Source organism: Diceros bicornis, chromosome 21, assembly GCF_020826845.1.
Source record: "Diceros bicornis minor isolate mBicDic1 chromosome 21, mDicBic1.mat.cur, whole genome shotgun sequence".
In the NCBI taxonomy this organism is placed as follows: Eukaryota; Metazoa; Chordata; class Mammalia; order Perissodactyla; family Rhinocerotidae; genus Diceros; species Diceros bicornis.
Window position 1 is genome coordinate 6095868 of NC_080760.1, and position 26758 is coordinate 6122625.

The 26758-nt window shown below is 50.1% G+C and overlaps 1 protein-coding gene and 1 long non-coding RNA gene across 8 annotated transcripts in view; both read right to left on the reverse strand.

Moving 5' to 3' along the window:
- LOC131419429 (ral guanine nucleotide dissociation stimulator-like) overlaps positions 1-26758 on the reverse strand; it is a 303875-nt gene that overhangs the window by 192844 nt on the left and 84273 nt on the right. The window contains exon 1 of one of the 7 annotated variants that reach the window (XR_009223224.1): positions 5273-5294. The exons of the other annotated variants lie outside the window; for them this stretch is intronic. The gene's annotated coding sequence lies outside the window, so the exon portion shown is untranslated. Of the gene's footprint in view, positions 1-5272; positions 5295-26758 lie in introns of those variants that run through there. 7 annotated transcript variants of the gene reach the window in all.
- On the reverse strand, positions 7870-25010 carry LOC131419447 (uncharacterized). The gene is made up of 3 exons (XR_009223258.1): positions 23978-25010; positions 8359-8494; positions 7870-7999 (listed from the first exon to the last, which is right to left on the reverse strand). It is a non-coding gene; the product is annotated as an uncharacterized LOC131419447 (long non-coding RNA).

Consider the following 26758-nt stretch of genomic DNA (forward strand, 5'->3'; position numbering starts at 1 on the left):
AAAACAGTATGAATGTTCCTCAAAAAATTGAACATAGAATTATCACATGATCCAGCAATTCCACTTCTGGATATACACCCAAAAGATCTGAAAGCAGAGCCTTGAAGAGATATTTGTACACCCATGTTCATAGCAGTATTATTCACAATAGCTAAAACGTGGATGCAACCCCAGTGTCCATTGACGCATGAATGGATACACAAAATGCAGTATATCCATGCAACAGAATATTATTCAGCATTACAAAGGAAGCAAATTCTGCAATATGCTACACATGGATTAACCTTGGGGACATTATGCTAACAGAAATAAGCCAATCACAAAAAGATAAATACTGTATGATTCCACTAACATGAGGAACTGAGAGTAGTCAAAATCATAGAGATGGAAAGCCAAGGACTGGGGGAGGGGAGAAGGGAGAGTTATTGTTTAATAGGTATAGAGTTTCAGATTTACAAGAGTTATGGGGATGAATGGTGGTGATGACTGTACAACAGCATAAATGTATTTAACGCCACTGAAGTATACACTTAAAAATGATTAAGACGTCACACTTTTTGTTATGTATATTTTAACTCAATATACAAAAAGGAAAAAAACACAGAAATTAGTTATCAAGCCACAAAAAGACATAGTGAACTCTGAAATACATATTGCTAAGTGAAAGAACCCAACAGGAAAAGGCTATATACTCTGTTCTATAGTTTTCATATATTCCAATTACACGTCATTGTAGACAAGGCAAAATCATAGAAACAGTATAAAGATCAGTGTTGCCAGGAGTTGGAAGGCAAGGGATGATGAGGCAGAGCACAGGGAATTTAGGGCAATCCAACTCTTAGGATACCATCATGGTGGATACATGAGATTATGCATTTGTCAAAATCCAAGTACATGACAACAAGAGAGTGAACCTTAATGTAAACTACGGACTTGGTTACGAACACTATAGCAGCATCAGCTCCTCACTTGTAAGGAATGAACCGCACTAACACAGGTTGGTCATGCAAGATGTTAACAGTAGGGGAAACTGTGGGGGAGGAGGGAGAAACGCTCTGCACTATCTGCTGAATTTCTCTGTCCATCTAAAACTTTCCTAAAAAACAATCTATTAATTAAAAAGTAATCAATGGAAGGTAGGGAGTGGGTAGAAATATGGAGGAAACAAGAATATCACAATATTGATAAACGTTGATGCTGAGTAATAGAGACATGGGGGGCTATCACACATTTCTGTTTAATTTGTGTATGTTCAAGGTTTTCCACAATAAAACATTTTTAAAGGTCCAGATTAAATCTAGATTATATGTACAAGGAATCAAAGAATGTGAAGAAAACAGATATTTTTGAAGCAAGTACTCAAGGGGCACACTGAGGGAACGTGTAATCACACTGGATAGAAAGTGAACGTCCTGGTTCCACCAGGAAGGTTAAGAGCTCAGTGAGCAAGGCAGGCGACAGCACAGTTAGGGAAGTGACAGATAATGATCACAGAAAAGTGTTCACCCTCACTGGTCACAGAGATGTCAACGATGGGCCCGGAGAGGACTGCCCCAGGATTTACAATGTCTTGACACCCACAGTTAGAGCAGGCTCAGGGACAGAGCACCACGTCCTGTGAGAATGCCAATCAGCACCGGCTTTCTGGAGGGCAAACCTCCCGAACCCTGGAAGCTGCAGGCCACTGGCATGGCTCCTCTGTTGTACGGAATCTGTCCAAAAGCAAAGGGACTGGATAAAGATGATGGACTGAATCAACACAGGTAGAGCCCCTTTGACATAAATCCCTAAAAAATGACCCAAAGATTCCTTCATTGACGAATAAATTCATAATATCCCTGGGAACCATCAAGAGAGCCAAAATTTGAGGAAGACATCAAAGAGAGACAGCAGCTGGTGCCCGGGGATCCCAATGGGGAGCTCCGTGTTGGCCATGGAGACCAAGCCAGGGTGACCTCTCTCCCTCCCCCTCCTCCCCCTGCTTCTCACCTAACACCTTCTGCATCGCCCCTCCTTTCCCAGCCACTGCCCACCTCACGCTCCAGGATTACAGGAGCAGAGGCACAGGGCGCCCTTTCCACCAGCACATCTGTCCTCTTGCTCTCTGTGCCTCCCCAGGGTGCAGAGCCCAGCTCTGCACCTCCTCAGGGCCCAGCACGCTCCTCCTGGGCCCCCAGGCTCCTCTTCTCCATCTGGTCCTACCTGCAGCACCTGCTAGCTCATCTCCACCTTATATACAAAACTCTCCCTTGGACCCATGTTCCCTTTGGGCTACTGTCCACTTTCCCAACTCCCTTTCATGGCTAAACCTCTTTAAGTAAGGTGCCTCATCCTTATTTCCCTCCCATGGCCCCCTTCCGCCACTCTAGACCCAGCTTCATTCTCATCCTCTCAAGGAGACTGAGGTCACCAGTGATCCCACGTGGCCGAGTCCAACCATCTTTTCTCCTTTCTGATCAGAGCTGTACCCGAACCAGTTGAGCACCCCTCCTTTCTACAAAGCCCTTTTCCCCTCATGACTCCTGCGACTCCATGCTCCACCGTTTCAGTCCCCTTTCCTGGACCCTCTTCAGCTGCACCTCTGCAAACACTGCCTGTTCCTAGGCTGGGCCCTGGTCCCTTCTACAGCTACAGTGACTCCAGGAAACCTCATTCAATTGCATGGTTTTAAACATGTCTGACCTCATCCTGACTCTGCAGACACACAGATGCAACTTAAGAGGTTAGGTGCTAACTCCCCAGTGTCAGCATCTAAGGAGTATCTCAGATTTGATTCCTCTCCAAATTTTACTGTCATATGAGTTCCAAAATAGCATCAAATATTTCCAAAAAGGAGGAAAAATTTGGATACAATGAATAGTGGTGAACAAAGTAACCAATAAAATGTATACATATATCCAATCATGGCTGCTTGATGGGGAAAATAAGAACACAGAACAAATATCAGACAGTCTCGAGCCAGGGAGTGGAAGGTGATGAGTTGGGAGTGTAGAACACAGGCACTGATCAACTCTAAGCATTTACAGAAAGAGAGGCAGAAATGATTGTTCCTAAAAGCTGAAAGACACCCACTAGAAGAATAGAAAAATCATGAGAAAGCATAACAAATTAAAAATTAAATTGAATGGTAGACTCAAATTCCAATTTATTAATAATCACAATTGTAAATGGATCAAATTGCTCTACAAAAAGATGAAGGCTCTCAAGTTGAGTTAAAATATGGTTATAAAATAAAGGGATATAATGTGGTTGAAAATAAGGAGACAAAGAAATAAGACTTTAAATGGGACAAAAAGGGGTTTTCTGAGTTGATAACTGTCACGAACACTTATGCACCTCACAATATGGTCTTGAAACATAAAGCAAAACTGGACAAACAAGAAGACACAGGCAGCTCCAGAATCACAGGGAATCCTACCTTACCTCTCTTAGAAATCCACAGGTCAAGTGATACAGTAAGTTAGGAAACAGATCTGTTGACAAACACAAAAAAGCTAGATCTAGCCACAGCCTGAGGGACAACAACATAAGCAACTAGTGGAGAGGATACATTCTCCTCAAACCACAATGAAACAGTCACCACAATGGACTGTGTGCTAAGCCACAATGAAATCTCTAAAGAGTCCAAAAAGCAGAAATCTATGTGACCATATTACGGGAACTTAAAGCAATAAAAGTAAAAAATAATCACAAAATATTGGCTCCCCTACCCCAACTTATCCACTTGAAAATCTGTCCACACCCTTCTAAATCTCTCAGGTTAAAGAGTGGATCTAGACAGACAGGACAAACTCTTTAGAAATGAACAGCAGTGAGAGCAGCATGAGGCAAATCCATGGTGTGGGGACTAAGGGACAGAAGAAGGGACATAGCCTCCACTGCAGGTATCAGGGAATATCAACTGTACACGAAGAAGCTGAGCACTTCCCTCCAGGAGCCAGAACAACACCACAATAAAACCAACAACAGCAGAATGAAGTGAGGATTCACGAGGCGGGAACAACAACGTAGACCTGAGCAATAGAGTCAAAGGCTGGCTCTCCCGAAAGACCTGTAACAGTGAGAAACCTTGTACAGTCTGACCAAAAGGAACAGACAAAGGCACCAAACTGTACCATCAAGTACAACAAACTATGGAAACAGCTTTAACGTGATAGGAGAACATAGTGGATATCTCTGACCAAGACATCAATAGTCCTCAGCTGGAGCTGTCCTTCCCCCAGGATGCATCTGGAAACACGCAGGATAGGTTTTGTTTCTTGTTTTGTGTTGTCCTAATGGTTGTTGCCCTAGGGGTCCCGCAGGTCCTGAACAGCCTGTCACATAAAGCCGTTTCCCACCTGAAGTGTTACTGACATCTGAGAAGACAAGCACTGATCCAGATTAAATGAACAACGTGGTAGGGAAATGTCTTCCATGGCTGTATAACAGGGAAAAGATGGTACCCTCAGCATGTAAGGAATATCGAGAAACCAATGTTTACAAGTACTAAATTGTAAAAGAGCTGGAAAATCATAAACATAGCCAATGAACACACCAAAAATATATCCAACCTATTGGTACAGGTGGAGAAATATGCATGTAAAGCACAGGGAACAGTGGAGGAGATTACACACCAAATTTTACTACTGACAAGGAATAAAAGTTGGGAGGTAGGTGAGAAATAGGAGTTTTTACCACTTCTTAGCTTATATATTTCTGTAGTGTTTTAATTTTTACAAAAGAGAATGTATTCTACTCAAAAAGATGTTTAAAATTTTAAAGAAATTGTTAAAATATTAAAAATGACTTCAGTTCAAAGATATTCATTAAAACATGAATGGAAAGAACGTCCTCATGACTTTAAGAGTCTCCTATAACTTTTCTAATAGTTTACTATGTCCACTTTATTTAACATTTAGATCCTAACTCACTGGAATTTACATCTGTGTGAGGGATGCAACAGAAGCTGATTTTCTACTGTTCAAGTGGAAAACCAACGATCCAGACACCGTTCATTGCGTAGGTCTGGCTTTCCCAGCTGACCTGCAATGCCTCCTTCCCCACCTGCTAAACCCTGACAACTACCGCTGCCTGTCGAGCGCCCTAAAGAGAGCGAGGTGAGCTCTGCAGCCTGGGCTCCCCGTCTGCAAGGGGCAGCTACCAGCAGAGCCTTCTCCCAAGACAGCAGCAGGTAGGCTGCACACACAAGTGCTCAGGGGCCGTCTGCTGTGGAACAGGAAACCCCTCATGATGAGCAGGCAGTGGGAGAGCCCCAAGCACCGGGACTGACCTCGGCTGGGGGCAGCAGGCTGCTCAGTCAGGAAGCACCCTTCCTTCAGCTCGTCCAGCTCCTCCTGCAGCGTGTGCACCAGGCTGTTGGCGGCTGCCCCTCTTCAGCTCGCCGTTCTTCTCCACCTGCTCCCGCAGGTGGCACCCGTGCTCCTGTTCCCCCGGGAGCAGAAGCAGTAAGAGTGCAGTGAGTCGAGGAGTTCTTGGGTCGCTTTCTGAGGGACGTGGGGCCAGTGTTGCTGTGCTCGCCCTGCACAGCTTCTGTGGCTGGCTTCAAGGTGACATCTGTTGGAGGGTGGAGGGGCTCTGGGAGGCTTTGTGAGGCATCATTGTGAATGATGAACTTGGGGGTTCTGGGCCAAGCTCTCATCAGGCCCCAGGCTGGTCCCGCTGCAGCTGGGCTCCACATCTCTCTTCAGCCTCTTTCAGTCAACAGCCTCTCAAGGGACAGATGGCCTCTCTCATGTGTGCTCTGAGAAGAAACTGCAAGAAGGAAGCCAGCCAATAAATCTGCATATCCCAGATTCTGAGGGATAAGAAATGCCACTCTTAGCTAGCAGGCCCTGGCAGGGAAGAGGGAGTCTCATCACCAGCATCTACAGCAGAAGTGTTTGCATCTCCCTGGCTGCCTGACGCTGTGGAGACCACACTGTCTCCTGGAGTTCCTTCCAGAGACTCTGCACTCAATCCTGACTGGCGGCTTCCTGGGCAGCACTGGGTGTGGGTTGACCCTGCAGAGCAGCTCGTTTCAACTTGCGCAACCCCGGCTGGGCCCTCAGGTTTTCCCTCAAGGACGACGATGAACCTGCAGCTCCTTTCCCATTTGCTTCACTCGCATGTTCCTCAGGTCCCCGGCGGCCTTCCTGGTGTCCTTTCTCCTGGGGTGGCCGTGGCCTTCAGCCCTCCCTTCTCAGTTGGGTGGAAGATTGAGGGCACGGCCATGGCTTGAGCACGTAGTACTGACCCTCCAGCCTTTCCAAGAGCTTTTTTTGGTGAAATGTTCACTACAGATGAAAGAATGCTTAGTGGGTTCCAGTCATCCCTGTGAACAGCTTTTAACCACTGAATCAGACGTTTTGAGCCCTTTATGTGGAGCCTGCAAGAATAAATGAAAAAGTAATTAGAAAGAATTAAATGTGTCCCCCTAAAATAATCAACTATAAAAGCAAAATAAGTGTTTTTGTGAACATCCACACCTGTAGCCACTTTGCCCATTTAAACCTTTAGTAAAGATTTAAGGAACACCTTCTGCTTGCAAGTTATTACTGGAATAGAAAGATGAAACACCCACTGTCTACCTTAAGGAGCTGACCATCTGTAGGGCAGAGAAGGAATGAAGGTGAGGACCTCTTCCCAGGCTGTGGTAAGTGCCCTGTAGGGACACAGACGCTTGAGCAGATAACACAGGATGGCATCAAGACAACAGGAAAGGCTTCAAGAAGTCTCAGAAATAGTTCTTAGAAGCTCATGGCTGCCCAAACCCCCTGCTGTCCCTGGGATGCAGGACTTGGGGTGCTAAAATGGGGAGGGTTGGTCCTCCTATTTCAAAGCCAGGCCAAGTGTCGGCCAGCAGAGCCTCCCAGGCACCCAGCAGTGCACCTGGCCCTAGCTCTGCTCAAGCAGCTGAGGATGCGAGACTGCTGCCAAGAGGTCAGCCCCAAGAGCTTCAGATCTATGTTCCTCCTGTCCTCCCACTACCAGGAGGAAAGCGGCTCCCTGTGCAGAGCAACCAGGCTCTGCAAGGTACTGACCAAGACACTTCATAATCTCTTCTCCTCATTAAGGTAAAATCTCTATTTAGACCAAACTGTGCACGTGGGGGGTTGGGGTCGTCTCTCCCGAGGGTTTTCTGCTCCACCTGAGGTCATCTAACCCCCTGAGGCTGCTGTGGACCAGACCAGGTGGATACTAGGTCCTCAGGGAGTTCCAAGCAACATGTCCTTCTAACCCTCCTCAATGCTTTGTGACTAGTTACCAAAGGACCTCCACCTCCTTTGCCCCCAGACCACGTTAGACCATGACACATGCCAAGAGCAACCTTCTCTGCAATGCTTGGCCTCATTTTCAAAAACAGTAACATAACTTTTGGGGCATAGGCTCTGAAAGTTCTGTCAAGAAAGCATGGCGGCTGACCTCTGAAACAAGCTCATGTTACTAGTTCTTTGGATAGATTGTAACGACTTCCGACTTAGAACAAACCACTGTAAACCTTCAATAAGACTACAGACAAGTGGCATTCAGGTCTTTCAAAATTCATCAAGAACCTGCAATGCAAAACAGAAGGATCTGCCAGGAGGTTTTCAAAGTAGAATGTGTTCAGTGCACTGTTCTGGGACCTCCAGTGCGGAGTCCGCAGGAAAGGACTGGCTGAACTGGCTGAATTCCAGAAGCCCTCATGAAGGGAGCCAGGCCAGGGGAAAGGCAAACGCCTCACCATGCTATGGGATCCCAAGGAAGAAGTGAAGAGAGGAGCCCCTTCCCCGAGTCCCTGGGGTAAGCCTCCCAATGAGGAGGGGCCGCACCCTCCTCCACCGAGGATGCTGTCAGATACAGAGTGCATAGTCCACTGTCAGATTCCTTTCCAGGACTCATCTTCAGTGCAGAGCCAACTTTCCCTCCACTGCCAGGACTCTTCTAGCAACTAGCATCTGGGAGGCACGTCCATCCTGGAGGTACAAGCTCCATTTGCTCAGCCACATTCCTGATCACAGAGATCAAGGCAGGCTCCCTGCCATCAAAAGAGCAGAAAAGTCACAGCAAGTGCAAGAGGATAGTAACCCTAAGGAAGAGAGTTTCCAGAATGCCCCGTTTCTCGACATTGTTGGCCTCAGCCCGAATCAGTGGAGGACAGGGTGGTCATGGGGTGGGAGTGAGAAGGTGGTGGAGGCCATAAGGTGGGCGCTGGTGGCCATGGGGGGGCCGCGGTGACCCGAGGCGCCCGGAGCAGAGATGGTGGCACAGACCAAGGCCACACAGTGCCTGGCGCTGACTCACTCACTGGACCGGCCCTGAGGCCCCGAGCACAGAGTGCCACCTGCCTCAGGCTGGACCGCGACAGGGGCTGACCAGGCGGCAATGGCCAATTACCTGTGGAAGGCGACAGCCGTTTCTCCTCATTGCCCGGCAGTGGGAGCAGTTCACGGCAGTGCAGCGATCACCATCTTGGGCCTCAGGTTGTTGAGCTGCCAGGCTTTTCCCCACTTCTCACTGCCCCGCAGCAGGACTGCCACAAGGATAAGGGCTTGCAGCAACACTATGAAGCACATGGGAGCTGCTCCCCACACCCCGCAGGACTGCAAGATGGTGGCATGCACCCGTCCGTCCTCCGTAAAACAAGATGACCATGACTGTGGGCCTAGGCAAAATGCCGACTGACGCGCCCACCCCAGGGTCGCGCTGCCCAAACTCGTCTGTTCTGCTGCCCCAATGGGTCGCTGCTGCAGTGTTCAGAGTGAAGGAAGCAAACCGTGGTGGAGCGAAAGTGTGGCTGGCCCTCCACAAGGGGACCCGCCATACACCCACATGGCAAATGATGCACTTCCGCCCACACTTCCAGCCCTGCCTGCATCGCTCAGCCGGATTGGCCACAGCGGCTGCTCATCGCGTTGCACTCATTCTCCAGGGCAGTGGGAAGAGGGACATGGGTGAGGGCATGCTCGCGCCAGGAGGCCTGGGAAGCTGCGCTCGCCTGGGCCATTGGCCGTTGGACTGGCAGGCGCAGTTTGGGGTGGGACTGCTGGGTGGAGCGGGTCTTCGTGCAGAGTGGGCGGTGGTGGCTCCTGTAGTGAGACTTGCATGTCTGACAGCCCGATCCCTGCAGCTCTGGACACTCTTTCCCTCCACCCTTGGCACTCGGGCACCGGCCTGACAGGCCTACGGCCGAGGGGCAGTGGGGGGTCGGGGAAGGAAAGGGTGGTGCTGGGTGGGGCTGGGGCGCCAGCCTGACAGACTCAAGGCTGCTGAGGTGGGAGGGGCAGTGGGGCATCAGGGAGGGTAGGTGGGGCCTTGGGTGGGGCTAGAGAGCTGGTTCTTGGGAGGCTTTTTTCTTCCCCTCCAAGAGTTAAGAAGTCGAAGCTCTCCAACTCCTTTGAAGTTATGTTGTAGGCTGGAGGGGAGGAAACTACTCCAATGCTCACAACACAAGAATGATTTTGTTGACTGATAGATCATTCCAACTTCTTTTTCTATGATGAGAAAGAGAAACAATGCATCTCATTGGGCCTTAACTTATTGGGGTCCGAATACAATGTGTTGGGGGGCAGGGGTGGGGCATTGGTGCTTTGGTCAATGCTAGTGTTGGGCAGGAGGGAGAATCCTCCGCTGCCCTTTCACTTAAAGTTCTTATGGCTGTCCAAGTAATTAAAAGACAGGCTAGCAGGAGAAAATAATACCAACTTTAATAACATGTATACATGGGAGAAACTCGTCATTCTGTCGAAGCTGCTTGCTTAAGTATTGTATTGTAGCTAAAGGTGTGGAAGGTGTTCGAGGGGTAGTGGTTTGGGATTTCAGAGGGGAAGAAGACAATTCACATGGAGATAGAAATGCAAATGTTTGTACAACTCTTTTCAGGGCAGGCTATAGAGAATGTGGCCAGGGAGAGACAGAAATTTTGATAAAATGGTCTTGTTGGTGCCTTTCCTAGTGTAACATCTATTTTATATTATATTACAGCCATCATATGATATTGGCTCCTTCCTGAAACAGGTCTTCTGTTAAATTCTTTAGGCAGTTTGGGAGGGGAAACTCCTTCTAGTTGCTATATATGGGATGCGACCTCAGCATGGCTGGAGAAGCGGTGCGTTGTTGTGTGCCCGGGATCTGAACCCAGGCCTCCAGTAGCAGAGTGCGTGCACTTAATTGCTAAGCCACAGGGTTGGCCCCCATGTTTAACTTTCTGAATGTGGCTTTCCTTCTGTCCTGTGGGAAGAAGGCTGCTTATCTGTGCTGATCCCAGTATTTGTGTTTCTTTCCTTTGGATTCCTGTATCGATTGAACACTGCAGTCCTGTGCTTCTGATTTCTCTTAGTTCTTTGTAATTTTATTTCCTGTATGAGAAATAACATTTTGAATTTCTTGGGCTTAAAAATGTGAATTGATTGAGAGATATAATGTCAGCAAGGTAAGAAAATTTTTGAACTAAATAGAAGTTTTATTCTTTTTAGGCAAGAGAATCTCAAGATGTGAAATGAATGTGTTAAAGTTTTCAGGTGCATGTTTCATTTTTACATCAGTGTTTGCATGTGCATGTCCCTAGAGAACATTGAGATTTAAAAAGCTAAAACAATGGAATTTCTATTTTAATTGATGTGAAGAAAATTAATCAAACTAATCCTACTATGTTTAAGGAGCTAAACCCAAACCCCATATTGCATTATAATGTGCCACTGATTCCTGAAAATCCTGCCTGTGTGAGATACAGTGGAAGGACAAACTAGGATGCAGCTTGTCCTTTTAGTTAGTGAGAGATATAAAAATTTGATTTCGTATGCTTACTCTTTTGTAACCGTTAGTGTGCTAAAGGAATTAAATCTTAGAATGGTTTCCTATGTACAGAAGTTAAAATTAAAGAAAAGCTATTAAATGGGAAAACATGGTATGTGTAAATTTCTGTTTATATTAGATAAATCTGTAAGATAGAAAAGTCTAACCTCAGAAGAGTCACTGCCAACATTTCTGGGTCCCCTCCAGCACTGTTACTCCAGCCACCCCCAGTACACAGTTCTGATCATTCTTGAGCTTCCTGTTGGTGTTTCTTTATATGAAAACAAGCCATTGTGAATGCATATTTTTCTACGCATGTTCGTCCTTGCAATGAGTGGTCAGACTCCGCATTTTTGATGTGTGCTGACAGCTTATGCCTCTCCTCTCCCTCTTCCCCTCGTGTCCACACCTGGACAAGCTGAGGAGGATGTCCAGAGGCTCCCTTCTCTGGCATTGGCTTCGGATCCAATGACACAAGTCCTTGTCTGTGTGCAGAAGTCTTGCCCTGGTCTCAGCCCTGGCAAAGATTTCTTGCTTTGACCAAACTTTAGTCAGGCCCCTGAACCTTGTTGTATGCCTGTCTGTGCAATTCCTTGTAAAATCTAGTTCTAGCAAGAACATTGCTAAGTCAGTTTAAGCAGAACCCACACCCCTATGTCTGATCACACTTGAGATTTGTTCAGGCTCCTCCTCCTCCTCCACCATCCCTCAGGTGGTGTCTGATCATTCTGGCCTGTCTTTGGTAAGAATCCTGTTAGGTCAGGTTAGCAAGAAACCCCAACACTTGAGTTTTTCTTAGTAATTTTCCATCCCCTGACCCCCACCATGCTGCCTGGCCATGAATTCCCACTTGCCCATGCTGCATTCAGAGTCGAGCCAAACCTCATTTCTCCCCCACTGTGAATCCCATGACGGTGGTCTCTGCGTATCATAGTGTTGCTGAATAAAATATGCCTTACAATCTTGGACAAATGTCATTGAATATTTTTTGTTTAAAACTCCCAACCACAATAAAAACCCAGGCCAGGCTCCTTTCCTTGCTCCCTCAAACCATTTCAGAGCTGCTTGAGTTTCTGGGCCTGCTCTCCTCGGAGACTTCTATTATGTGAGTCATAAGACTTTTCCTAACTTCTGTGTGTGTGTGGAGGGGGGCACACATCAGCCCCTGCATGGGAATCACAGCACTTGCCAGTAAGGAGTCAGATTTTGAAAGGAATCTCTTTCTCTGAGTGGTAGGTCTCAACAGTGGACTCAAAATATTCAGTGAACCATGTTGTAAACAGATGTGCTGTCATCTAGGCTTTGTTGTTCCATTTGAGCATTGACTTTAACTTAAAGTCACTAGATGCATTCCCCTTAACAAGAGAGTGAGCCTGTACAAAGGCCCGGGGGGTGGATTGGAGGGGGAGGGGAGAGAACAGGATCGGTTAGAGGAACTAGAGGTCAGAGTGTGAGAGAGGAGTTGGAGAAGGGGCCAGAGCAGTCGGTAACAGCACAGCAGCCAGGTCAAGGCCCTGTGCACCATGTCTGGGAGTCAGGATCTTCTAATTGCAGTCAGTGGGGGAGCCCCACTTCTGCTTGGATCTCTGGGGGACAAGAAGACAGTGTCTTACCACGTCTGTCTGTCCACATCTACCAGACCCTGGCCAGGGAGTGTGAAGCACTGATGCAGAAGTACCTGCACTTGCTGCAGATTGTGGAGATGAGAAGACAGTGGCCAAGCAGCTACGGAAGCAGATCGAGGATGGGGAGATCCATATTGAGTGATTGAAGGCAGAGGTGACTGCTGGCTAAGGGTGCAGAGGAGGCTGGCCAGGGGGCCCAAGGCACAGGGCCAACACCTCACACTCCGGGCTCCTGCAGGGAGCACCAGGGGGCACATAATGGGCAGGGGGACCAGCTTCCAGCCACAGCGAGGCCAGCCTCCAAACTTAAATTTAGTGATGCTGGCAGAGTCGGAAGGGCCTTAGTCAGATCTGAGTTCAGATCCTATCTCTGCCACTTGACAGTTGCAACCTGGAGTACGACCCCCCATCCTCTGTGCCTCCATTCCTTCATCTATACAACAGCCTTTCTTTACTTGCCTGACAAGAGTGTGAGGATTGAGTGAGGTTATTTGTGAGTGAGTTTTTAGTTACTCTGCTGATGACCACGTTGACTAAGCATTCCCACATTATCAGCTGAAGAGTCCGGCGACACAGAGTCCCTGGTAGGTCATCACAGTGTGAGCTCCTGGGTCAGTTCCAAGCAGTCGTGCCCTCTGCCTGTCATAAAAGCTCCTACTGGGGCTCACTGCGCATCGGTCTGGAGGTCACGCTGTTGCTAGGTTAAGCCTTCTAGAACTTAACTACTCAAAATGTGGTCCATGAAGCAAGAGCATGTTAGAAATCCAGAATCTCAGGCCCTGCCCAGACCTCCGGAATCAGAATCTGCACTTTCAGAACATCCTAGTTGATTGCCATTTACATTAAAGCTTGGGAGGTGCTGGCTCTCTGTCCCTTAGATGCCCATCTAAGGGACAATGATCTGATCAAATGATCTGATTTCCTCTCCCCCCTCATCTCACCAGTGCTCACCAGATGCTCAGAGCCATTTGGCCACGTCACACGAGGACCGTGGAATCTGAGCTGAAGACGGGAAAATGGAAACATAGATTCTAACCAGGGTCAGCTACATGATTTGTAGGGCCTGATGCAAGGGAAAAATGCAAGGCCCTAGGTGGAGTTGGGAAAGTCGACCTCCCCTTCTCACAGCCCACCCATGGCAGACAGGCGACCCCTCTATTTCAACATCCGACCTCCTCTAACCTCTGTGCCAGGATACACTTGGTACCTAGATGAGGAGTGGGCAAGATGCCCCTGCTGAGTCACCCGTCTAGTGCCCAGGTATTGTCTCCTTGCCATGCCCTGAGACACCATCGGGAGTGCACTGCACCCACCCTTTCTGCACCTACACCGAGGTCCCTGCAGAGGGTGGAGGGTGACTCATGGTGGGATGTGAATCTTCCTGGCTGACTCAATCCATTTGCTCCCAGACAGAGCATAGACGAGGTCATGGGTTCTGGGGTGCTGGCGTGTTGGGAGCCAACAGCTGAGAAACCATCCCAGGGAGGCAGCAGGAGGCAGGAACACATGGGGGATGAGGCTCCACGCCCCTGGGGTGTGCTCCATTGTTCCATCAGATGTTATTCGTGAAACACAAATTCAAAGAGAAATGATTAAGAACTTCAGGGTGGCAACTGCAGAACTTTAAGCTCCAAGCATGGGGTCTTGGGAGCATAGGACCCCATCACATGTCCTTGAAGCCAGCTCTGCCTGGAACGTTCAAAGATCTGAAGTTGCCAATTCCACCTTACGGTGCCGTTGCCAAACTCTGAACTAACGGTCACATCAGCTTGGAACTTGAGGTTGAACAAAAATTTCAGATTCCACACACCTCCTCTATCCTGCACCAGGCACTGTCAGACATGCTTCATTAGTCAGTCCCCATAACCACCCTCATAGGATCGAATGAGGAAGCAGGCTCAGAGAACTCAAGTCACCTGCCCAAGCTCACACATCTGGGAGATGGCAGAACCAGGACTAGAACTCGGTCTGAGTGTCTACTTGCCAGGCTTGCCACTAGTAGCCTCTTCTCACGTGGCTCCTGGGATGGGGGCTTGTCCCGTGTCTAAACCATCTGGTTCATTCTGAGATCTATCCTAGCCCTACACATATCCCTGAAACCAAGCTGAGTCCTTGCTATGGGCCAGGGAATAGGTCTAGGGACCAGAACCAGATTAGTGGCTTCATGATCCAGGGTGTGATTCACTCACTTGTTCACTAACTGCCTAAGATCAGCTGAACACTGCCTCATCCTCTTCCCCAGGCTCCTCTTCCCCCTATCATATGGGGCTCCAGCCAGTGCTCCCTGGTCAAGATCTGTGCACCTCCTGGCCTTCTGTTTGGAGTACCCCTGCCACCCCCACGCTTCCCTGCCTGGTGGAATCCTACCAAACTCCAATGTCTCCTCCTGGGGACTCTCATCCAAGAATGTGCTCCATGCCCCCTGCTCCCACAGCTTTCTCACCCTCAGCATACCACATCAGAGCCGACTCCTCAAGTCTGTACCCACCTGACCTGGTGGGACCTCCTTGAAGGCAGTGGTATCCTTTATCACTCTGTCCTTTCTGCCTCACACATAGTAGTTACTCTGTAAGGGCTTGATGAATGAATGAACATCAGGCTCTCGGGTAGGCAGTAAAGAGATGGAAGTTTCTACCCTTAAGGTCTGATTGTGGTAGAGTGTGACTGGCACCATAATAGAGCTTGCGGTGTGAACTCAGGTAGAAAATGAGTCATTTTATTGCCAAGAGGGGGTGGGTTCATCTCGCATATGGCCTTCAAAGATTTTGGGGGTTGATAGGCCAGAGAAGGGGTGGGTGCAAATGGCAGGGCCCTCTCTGGTGCTGGAGTGCACCAAACTGGTCGGTTTGGAGTGAAAGTATTTGTGTGTGTCTGTGTGTGTGTGTGTGTGTCAGTGTGGCAGCATAGGCCATTTTGGTGGGAACTTGGAGCAACGTTTCCAACTGAGTGCATTACTCTCCAGGGCAAATGGTTTTTTTAAAGAAGATTTTGAAAGATCAGCTTGGTAAAGCTTTCTGGTTGTAGTTTCTAGCTTGCTCGCTCTCTCTCTTTCTCTCTCTCTCTCACTCAGTCTCTCTCACACACACACATCCTGCAGGGCAGAGGGCAGCTGTGTGCTCTGGAGGGGCTCCAGGAAAGTGAAACAGAGTCCATTTCCCAGGAAATAGGTCATCAGGTAGGCAGGAGGAGCTGAGGAGCCAAGTAAGTGATCAGTGACGCACTTGAAAAAGACAGAGGGTCTTAGAACATCAGAGCTGGGAGGGATCTGAGAACTCAAAGGTCCACAGAAGAGGAAGGGACTTAACTAAGGTCACTCCAAGGTCACTGCCAGCGCTGGAATTCAGGCTTAACCTTGGGTCTCCTGGCTGTAGATGCTTGGCATGTGCCTGCCCCACAACTTATTCCTTCCTTGCTGGAGAGACGAGCCAGATAAAAGGTGCATGTTTGGGAACCACTGTGTCACCTGGATGGCCTCAAGCTCTCATGGTCCACCTGATAGCCAGAAAAATTCCTCAAACCCCATCCCACATACTCCTGAGGATTTTCAGGGTCTTCCATTTTCCCGGCCACATCTGATTTCCAATTCTGCTCTCCTGACTTCTTGTATCACTTCTCACAGTGCCTGTCTTCACTCAGTCTTGACTGCTCCTTACCCCGTGTGGTCGCTCCATGTGTCCGTCATGTGGAGCTAGATTCTGCTGCAATTACAAACAGCCTCCGAATCTCAGTGGCTTAAAACAACAAAGATTGCTTTCTCTCTCACACTGTGTGTCCATTGTGGGTTCTGCTCCACAACATTCTCACTCAGAGACAGGGACACAGGCTGATGGGGCTCCACCATCAGGAAATTCACCAGTCCCATGGCAGGGGATGGATCATGGCAAATGGTGCCTGACAGATCTGCTCACGTTTCATTGAACAAAGTGAGTCACATGACCACACCGGCCTTCAGGGTCCTGGGCAGTACAGTCCTGCCCTGTCCCAGGAGGAGAACCAGAGTATCCAGGAAAGCCCTAATGACACCCAACTGGCTCCTCCTTCACTCCCCAAGCCCCCAACACCAGCCAAGTATGGACCAGGCTTTCTGAAATGCTTAGATACAGTCGAGGGGGTTTGCACTACTGCAGCAGAAAACAGCTTAAAGGTGAATAGAAGACATCCTTGCCCTCCTGTCACTCAGCCTTTCCTGCTATAGGGACTTCTTGCTCACCTCCTCTCCTCACACTGGCCTCTCTCCACATGCTCCCAACTGCCATTTTGTTGGTGGTGTGGGTGTTCATAATCCCTTTATCTGCCAAGACCCTCACCCTCGTCCAGTGATATGCTGGAGCTGGCTCATACCAACTTGCAAGTCAGTTATGAAATTTTCAAAAATCTTGAAAGATTGTTATTCACACTTTGGTAACTTAAAATGGGCCAAGGTAGGAATGTTTTCACCATGGAAATCAGCCAGTGCTACCAGTCAGAGTTTTTCTTTCAGAGAGCTGGTCGTTAATCCTTTACTAATATACACTTGTCTACACATTTTTTCAGGACCAGCTAAATACTTTGCTGGGCCCAGTGCAAAATAAAATTGCAGGGCTCTTAAGAATTTCAAGGCAGCAACAGCAGAGCCTTAAACCAGGCATTAGGCCCTTCTAAGTGGGCTGTGCACAGGTAACATTTCGAGGACACCGGCCCTGTCTCTACTCCCTGTATACTCTCTACTCCCGGAGGCTCCACCCACAGCCATGTCTCCCTAGAGGTAATGGGAGATGACATCTAAACAAAAGTCTACACAAAATTTATTAAGCAAAACTATCCAGCTCTGCTCACTCTCTTCTCTCCCATCTAAACAGCCCTCTTGGGCCTCATCTTTTGTAACCAAAAAGCTCCAAGGACCATCTAAAACAAAGGGAGCATCCTCCTCTGAGAAGAATCCTCCCCTCCTATAGAATCCTCAGTTTGGCACCATTTCATTGGTTTAATAGCTATTTTTCTCCCATTTATGATTGGAAGTAAGTTGGAACGGCTCAGGCAGCCCTAAAGGGCAGAGTAAGAATTTAGAGATGGTCGTGGTATTTTCCTGGCTTGGGAGCACTCAGAATCCTGGAAGGCTGACTCTGCAAGAAACTGCAGAGATATTTACTTCAGGGTTTAAGGTAAAACTGTAGCCATGGAATCAGGTTTGCAAACCAACTTTGACATTTAGAGGGCCGCCTTGACCCCTCCACAGTCAGCCCCTCTGTAGGGCCCACTCTGTGCCTTGAGTCCTGTTTCCCATGTTCCTCCTGCCATCCACACCCCTGCTGTCCTGCACTCAACACCCTGTCGAACTCTGCATCTTTGTTCACACCATCCCCTCTGCTCCAATTTCTTCCATCCTATAGCACAACTGTTGGGCTCCTTTTTATTTTTATTTCGTGAGGAAGATCAGCCCTGAGCTAACATCCATGCGAATCCTCCTCTTTTTGTTGAGGAAGACTGGCTGTGGGTTAATATCTGTGCCAATTTTCCTCCACTTTTATATGGGACGTCACCACAGCACTCCGGGTCAAGCGGTGCATCAGTGCGCACCCGGGATCCGAACCTGGGCCTCCAGAAGCAGAGCGCATGCGCTTAACTGCTACACCACGGGGCCAGCCCAATTGGGCTCCCCTTTTGTCCTGCAAAACCTCTGGGTAGAGCTTGTGGCTTGCACAGTGAGACCCTCCCACTGCAGTAGGGGCCCACCTCTGTTCTGGCCTCACTTTGTTGGAGTATAAGTTACCTCTGTGGGTATCTGACACCCTTCTTAGGCTGGAAGCTCCTCCAGGGAAGGGATCTGACTTATCCATCTCCAGCTGTGTCTCACCCGTGCCCAGCATGGTGCCCACCACAGAGACACCATCAGGACATGCTGACAGCATTGGCACAAAGGGAGACAGAGATAGGCATCTCTTAGGCTTGGAAGAGGCCAGAGGGAATGGAGAAGGAAGGAGAGAGAACTGAGTTGTGTGGCAGCTGTTGGAAAAGCAAGAAGTACAGAGATCTTTAGCAAAACCTTGACTGCTAACAAAAGAGAGAAAACCATGGACTAATTCCTCCATCAATGACTGCACTGACTAAATGCATTCTGGATTAAAGACACTGTCTCCAGACAGGGGAGTTGGTTGGGGCAGGAGCCAATGACCAGTGCCCCTAAGGGGTGCGGCAAGCGAGGGATTGCCTGTAATGGGCCAAGAAGGCCAGACTGTGGGGTGGCAAGTGGGCAGGGCTCAGCTGAGATGCCAGGCATTGAGCCAGGTTGGGCAGCCAGAGCTGGACTCTAGCCGGAGAGTTGGGGTATAAGCCAAAATCCCAACTCACCATTGCCATCGTTGACAAGGGTCAACTGAGCAGGCTTGGACGTTAGCCAAGCCAACCCAGATCCAAAGCAAATGCATCCCCAGAAGGGACCTGCAGGGTAAGGGAAAGGCAGCGTCTGCGAACTCAGTGGGGCTGGGGCTCCTGCCGCCATCCTGACACTGGTTTGTAGCAGGGTTGGGCCATGGCCCAAGGCTTCTGAAGGGTTCCCAGGCTCACAGCTTTCCAGAGCTTTGCCCACTCGGCCCAATCCTTAAATCAGGCTCCCAGACTGCCGGTGCTGCCTGTGCAGGGAGCAGAGCGCCTGACCTGACTGCATCTGGTTTTTGCTCTGGTCCCTGGGGAGTAGATGTCCTGTAGATGTCTCTGAGAAGAGCGCCATCAGTTTAACATACAGACTACTCTTACACACACACACACACACACACACACACCGCCATCCTAAAGAGAAAAGGATAACACGTGCAGATACCAGAACTGGCAAAGACAGCAGACTGGCATGGGGGTGATGACATCAGGGCAGTGAGGGTGCTGATTGGGCATCCACGTGTCTCTGAGCTCTCCACGAGCCTCTGTGTGAATCCCTTAGCTCTTTAGAGTTCAGATCCAAGAACAGCCATTTTTTCAAGTGCTAAGGTTCTCAGAGAATCGAAAAAATAGAAAAGCCTGCATTGGCAATGAATATTTCTCCAATAGATATTTTCAGCCGCTCTTCAAGCACAGGCCGGGGTAGTTTTAGCAACCCGGAAGTGGAGAGGGGATAACTGTCCCATTTTGCTTTCAAAGTGCTCCATTCCTTCAATTGTCAGAGCTCATTCTTCCTGTGGTTCAGCAAGTGGGCTTGAGGAGACAAAGCCACGTGCCCTGAAAAGGGAGCAGAGCTGGCTCTGTGGCATGTTTGTGATTTCCTGAGCTACTATCTTTGGACTTGTGCCACACAGTTCAGGGATGTCTCTGCGCCCACTCAGCACCTTCTATCCCCTGTTCTTATGTACTGAGAGAGTGAGACCCCAGGGTGGGGGTTTGCCCTCAGGGCACAAACTGCTGGGAGAGGGGACAGCCCCCTGTGACAGCTCCCCGAGAAGGACAACACCAGGGGCCTCCAACAGCCAAAGTACTGGGTCATCACAGATGGAGGGAGCAGAGAGTACACGTGGAGAATGGGACCAGGGAGGGGCATCTGATGTGGCAGAGAAAGACAGAGACAACTGCAGGGAGAGGGGGACAGGCTTTTAGGCTGGGGCTGCCCTGACTCCCGGTGGTTTCACACTTTCTCTCTGAGCTTGTTTTCCTGTCCACAAATGGGGTGCACGACAGAGTCCCTTTAGCTTGCCCTCTGTTGTTCAGCTCAAACCCCAGACACATTGGGGTGGTTCCCAGGTCTCCAGGGTTTTAGGAGCTGGGGGTGATGAGCAGGGGCAGAGGAGGAACAGTTGGGAGGGGAGGGGGCTGCAGGAAGTAGCAGAAGTCTCTCTGGTATCCTTACAGCTCATCCTGGGAGAGGAGACCCGAGCTGTGTTCTGGAGCTGGCTGGCTGGGGAACATGGGCGCGTAAGAGGGTGCTGGGAGGGGAGCCATGGAAAATGTGGCTGCGAGGGGTGCTCAGAGGCCCATTAAGCAGCCTGGTGCTAAGCTGCCAGTGAGAAGGCATGTTCCTCAGGGCTCTTTAGGTGGTGACAGGGCAGGTGCTTGGGAGAATCTGGGTGTTTTGCTTTTCTAAGTTTTCCCCCAAAAGGGGGTGGTGGAGAGCTAGCATTTACTGAGCACCTCCTCTGCACCAGGCCCTCAAATTGTCCTATTACTTGCAAGAGGTCATCATATTTTACGGGAAAGACCTGAGGTTCAGAGATGTTAGGCATCTTGTTGAAGGTCAAACAACTGAGAAGCAGCATAAGGCGGATTTGAGCCTGCTCTGTGTGGGTCTCAAGCCCTAGCTCTTTTCACATCATCAGTGGCATTTCTTCTGAATTCTCTAGAGCCCTGAGTTCCTCTAAGATCCCTTAGGGTCACCGCAGCAGGTGGGCACTGAAGGTGCCAGGAAGGCTGGCAGCGAGAGCAGCTCCCATCCTCTGACAGCTTCTGGGGTGTGTGATGCATTTACAAAAGTCTATGTTTGGTTTAGTGCTCTGCTGTCACCATCTTGAAATTTTATCATTTTTTAACAAGGGATCCTGCATATTTTCTCTGCACTGGGCCACAAGTTACATAGTCCATCCCGCTGATGGGGTTTTCACATAAGGTGTCACTTGAGAAAGGCATTTGCTGCTAGAGTCCCACCGGTGGTGGCAGCCCCTGCCCTCTCCCTGGGCCCCTCAGCTCTGCTGGACTGGGGGGCAGGGCTTTGGAGGGGCGGGAACTCCGTGGCCGGAGCTTACCCTGTGGCTCCTCTGTCAGTGAGGCCATCGTGTGTTTGCACCAGATCTTTGCCAAGGCCTGAAGGTCTGCATCTCCAGCTGGTCCGTTGGGGCCTGGGTGAGCAGGCAGTCCTGGCAGAGGCCCCCTGCCCCACCTTTCCCTGCCTCCACCTGAGAAGTCCCTCTCCAAGTCCCTCTCCTCCAGGCTGGCGGCACTTCTATCCTCCTGGGGTGTGACAGCAGCCCCTTAAAACCCGCAAAATCCCTCAGAGGGAGCAGAAGAGGAAAGACAAGTTTGCAGAAGCTGTTTTTCTAGGAGGAAGTGATATATTTTTAGTTTCTTATCTACATTTCCCTTTTAAAAATAATATATATGAACCCATTTGAGAAAATTTGACAATCTAGAGAAGCAGAAAAATTTAAAAGCTATATCAACCATAGTTCTACATCCCAAATATAACCACTGTAAGCATTTTGTTGTGTTTTCTTCAAATTTTTTTTCTATGCACAGATCTTGGGTTTTTCCCCCCTTTTTATTTACATAATGTCACACATATGAATATTGAATTTCAATCTTGATGTTTTTTGTTTTTTACTTAAGATTGTAGCACAACTGTTTTCTCATGCTGAAAGTATGATTTTGATGGCTGTATGATTCTCTAGTACCTGTGAGCATGCCATCATCCCTGCAGCCATCTCCCATCATTGGCTCTTAAATTTGTTGCAACTTTTTGTTACTAGAAACACTCATCTCTGCATCTGAAATGTTCATATGGGAGAGCGTCTCCTTAGGACAGGTTTCCAAAAGTAGAATGACAAACAAAAAGTAGAAGCAGGGTCAAGGCTCCCACTCTGTCCACCTTGCATCACTGCTCTCCGAGCTGGCTACACCACCCTGATGGCCCCGAGGGCTGCACAGCAGGACCCCTGCATCGTGCCTCTCCCACACTGAGTGTGACATTTTGTTGTTCACTTTCCTAAGTCAGAGAGCCCCACTTTTCCCCAAGGTCACAATGGGAAGCGGGCCTAGAAAGACGAGGTCTGCACTTCCTGTGGTTGCGTGGTTGAAGGTGCCGTCCCTTCGGTAGTGGAATGCCCTGTGTAAGCTCCCACTTGGAGTTTATCGCAAAGGAGGCACATTTTTCTTTTTTAATGGAGTTTATAAGCAGAGGTTTCAGAGGGCCTATCCCTGCCAATCAAGTATTGAAGGGCAGGTTTGGGGAGATTGGCTGGAATTTTGGGGGCTGGAAGGCAGGATATCGTATATCTAGGAGGTTGGGGCAGAGCGGGCCAGCAGCAGACACACCTTGCTGAACCTGGGAAGGTGTGGAAGGACAGGGACACATGGATAAAGGGACAGACAGCTGAAGGGATGTGACTCGGGAGGGCATGTCATATGGGGGAAGCCCTGGAATGGTGGACTCAGGAGACCTGGTTCCAGACCAGCTACTGACTCACCTTATGACCTCGGATGGGTCACTTCCGTCACTGGTGGGGCACTATGGGAGGGAGGCCTCTTGTGGGAGCCAGGGCTGAGGGGGATGTGGAGCTGCAATTCAGTTACCACAGAGGTCTCAGCCAACCCCCCCAAAGCTCCGGAGCACGTGGCCCTTCAGACCCTTCAGGCGGCGAGGCACACCACAGCACCCACAACAGCCCTCTCCGACATTCCGATACACAGATGTCAGACTAGACAGGGCCCCATCTCTATAAAGATCTGTGACTCTGTTGTCCTGAAGCCTGGGGCCACCTATCTGGCCCTGGATAGGGCAGTGGTGCCAGAGTCATCCCCAAAGGCAAGGGTGTCTTTGGGTGGGAGGTCTGAGCCTGGCCCTGACCTCTGTGGGTAGGGCTGGGTGACCGAGGGTTTGTGGGGTATCCCACCGAGCAGACCTGTTGGCCATCCTGCTGCCCATGGTCAATTTCTATCAGGAGTTGGTCTCCAGCCACAAGTACAGCCTGCAGATCCTGGCCCACTGCAAGCAGAACAGTGACTTTAACAAGCTGCTGAATCACTATGAGGCCAAACTGACTGCAAGGAGAGGGTGCTGGAGGCCTTCCTCACTGACCCCATGTTCCACCTGGCACCTAGCCCTGTCCTTGAGGGCGCATGCCTGGGAAGCCTGCTGGGGGGCCACGGCAGTGAGGGCCCCAGCAGGGAGGAAGCCACAGCTTGGGACAGAAGGGGGCAGCGGGGGGCCATGGCCGGGAGGGCCCAGGCCATAACAGACCCCAGCTCTGGGCTGCCTGGAGAATGGGGTTAGAGCCAGACCCTGACCCAGCTGACTGTAGGCCTGTCCAGCTCCACAGAGCAGGCAGTGTGGGAAGGTGAGTGGGAGCTCCTGGTCCTGAGCCCACCTCCAGGCCCTTCCTCCTGCCGGCTTAGAGCCTCAAGCTCTGGGCTCTTGGCCCAGACAAGACCCTGGAAGAGCCTCCACGTTAGAGTCTGAGATCAGAAGTGCTGTGAGTGTCCATCTTCAACCCTGCTGGTGGGAGTGCTGGGAGCTGCGAGAACCATTCTCCATCCACTTTGTCTCTCTCTCCCTCTCTACATTACTGCTTTCTCTCTGACTTGCTTCATCACTGTCTCTCCTTGCATCTGTCTCCCTGTCCTTCCCCATCCTTTCCTCTGTCCCTGTCCCCCTGCCTCTGCCTGCTGCAGATTCCCAGGCACACTCTGACACTGCACGAGCTCCTGGCCCACTTTTCACGAGCACATCAAGCCAACAGCCTGGACGACGCCAGGGCTAAACTGGGGGTGCTGTTTGTGTGAGCCCGGCACTTGGGTGCCCCCACCAGTGGAAAGACCAGGGCTGAGGATGCTCCCCAGAGAGAGTTTGTTGGGCCCCAGATGGTAAAATCTCATGTTCAGGTTAAGATCTCAAGGGGTGGGGGTTGGGGGACCCCAGCTTGCCTCACCTGGAAGCAGGTTCCTCAGAGGAATCTGAGTTCACAGCTCAAGCCCAGGGGGCAGTTGGTGGGATGGTGTGGGTGGTGTGCTGTCCCTGGCACAGTTGTGGTTCGAGGAAGGGTCCTGGGCACTCACATAAGGCCCATCTGCCAGGACAGGGATCTGCCAGGGGACTCGCAGGCACTCTGCCAACTTCCTCTGTTCTCCAGTGTCAGTGTCTCACAACCTGTGGTATAGGAGCCCCAGACGGTGTCCTGGGTGATGGGCCTTCATGTGTCTTAGGCTGCAGTCAACAGCAGGCATCGTCATGGGTGGAGAATCCCATGATTTGTCCAGTGTCAGAGGCCCCAGCCCTCTGGTCAAGGCCCCTCCATTGCCCCTCTTTCAGTCCTCAAAGTCAAGGGGGAACCTTCCTCTGCCGGGGCAGAAGCAGAGGGACCAGGGAGGAGGCGCCTACAACAGCCCAGGCAGCAGCTGACGGTGGCCAGCACCAGGTGGTGACAGTGGAGGTGAGGAGGAGGTTCAGATTCGGGGTGTGTTTTGAAGATGGAACCAACAGGAGTTTCTGATGCATTAGATGTGAGGAGAGAGAAGATAGGAGTCAAGGGTGATTCCAGAGTTTTTGGCTGAGCAAGCAGAAGGTTGGAGTTGCTGCTAACCGAGATAGAGAAAGGTACAGGAGGGGCAGGTGTGGAGGGGGAGTCTTTCTTGTTTCATTGGAGCTTGACTGGGGGCATGTTGAGCTTGAGATGGACAACAGTGGTGGAGAGGACAAGAAGGGAGGAGGACGTTTGAGTCTGGAGTGTAAGGGAGCGAGCCATTTAGGAGCCATCAGCTCGGAGATGGTATTTAAAGTCACAAGACTGGTGAGATCACCAAGGGAGTGAGTTTAGGCAGGAACGAGATGCACACCAAGAGCTGAGCCCTGGGGTCGGCACGTTATGGAGGCCAAGAGATGATGAGCAGCCTGGTACTCAGTGATAGGCTGCCAGAAGCTGCAAAGGTCAGTCTGCAGCATGTGGGGTCCAGTCTCCAGCCCTGCTCAGTGCCCTAAATGGCTTCCTGAGTCCACCAAAAGGCAGCCAGTAGGGACACGGTTCCCAGGTGGGCAGAGGGAGGACCAGGCTGGACCAGGGCAGGGCACAGGCCCCGGAGTGGAGGGTCATTCAGGGAGCAGATGTAATCAGAGCGTGATTGCAGACTAACAAAAACCATTGTGGGGTGGAGACCCCAGTCCTCTTGTGCCCCAAGGAGCCAAATCCTGCACACTTCCCCAAGGAGAAGACTTGGGACTCCAATGAGGCTCCTCGTCACTGCGGGATGGCTTGTCCCGGTGCAGGCAGGGGCGAGGAAGTCACATGGGTGCCAAGGCATTTTTCCCAAGACCCTGATCCCCTTTCCCAAAGCCTACTCATCCTTTGTCCTACCTGATCTCCTGCACCTGGCCTGAGCACAGCCCTAGTGGCACAGAAGACGGTTTTCCTATCGCCCTGACAGCAGCCCTTTCATCCTCCTCTCTCTCTCCCTTGGGGGACTGAGGAAAGCTCCCAGCCCGGCAGGAAGCCATCAGATAACCTATCCTCCCTGGCTGTGCTCAGAAACACTCCTCCCCTGGGGCTGGCTCTTTCCTACCTCTGGCCTTCGTCCCACTTTTTCTCCTGAACCACATCTCTTGGGCTCAATGTAACCCAGGTGGTCACTTCCAGTTCCCCCGGGAACCTGCGGCCCAGGGAACTCCTCCCCAGCTGCGTGGACGGTGTGGCTCTCAGCACAAACCCCAGCCGGGGCTGGCAGGAGTCCTGAGCAGCTGCAGCTGGCACTTGTCTAACAGTGAAACTAGTGTTGCTACTCTGGGATCGCCCCCTTGTTTGTAGCAAATACAGCCCTCCTCAGCAAAATCCCCACCCTCGTCAAAAGAAATGGTTCTGCTTACCTTTGCTAACTTCCAAAAATGAATCCCTATCCAGGGAACTAGCATATCCTTGAAAAGTGCCTCCCTGTGCCCGATCCCTTCCAAAAGAGGGCTAGGGACTGGGCTGCTGAGAAGAGCATTGCTGGGAAGGAGGGACTGAGGCTCCTAAGGAAGCGACCCCGTCTCCATGCCACAGTCTGATAGCCAGAAAACAACGGGTAATAATAGTTGGATAATAACACCCTTGCAACCAGTGATACTAGCAACAGTGGTCACAGCCCTTTACTCAAGCACCTGCCGTGTGCTGGGCCTGAGGTCAGCACATGAAATGCATTCTCTTCCATCCTCACTCCGACATTCTACAGGTGAGCAAACTGATGGTCAGAGGGGCCCAGTAATTTGCTCATCGCTGAGTTCGTTAATCACCGATCCAGCTCCACCAGTATCATCTCTCTTTGCTGGGAGGGTTAAATTGGACAGTGTCTACTAGAGAACTTTGGAAGCCATGCATATTAAGCAGCCCTCTTGGTGATCTGGTCATGGTTGTAGAATTTGAGGCATCAGCAGACAAATAAGAGGTTTGTGCTTTTCTTGGAGTAAGTGGGGTACTTTCTCCAGATGCTCCTCCCCACAAAATTACTATCTTCCTAAGACTCCTGAAAACCCACCAAGGCTCTTAGCAAAGTTGGCAACTCACAGATCTCTTTTCCCACCAATGCTATTTTTTTTGTGTGAGGAAGATCAGCCCTGAGCTAACATCCACGCTAATCCTTTTTTTTTTTTTTTTTGGCTGAGGAAGACAGGCTCTGAGATAACATTTATTGCCAATCCTCCTTTTTTTCCCCAAAACCCCAGTAGATAGTTGTATGTCATAGTT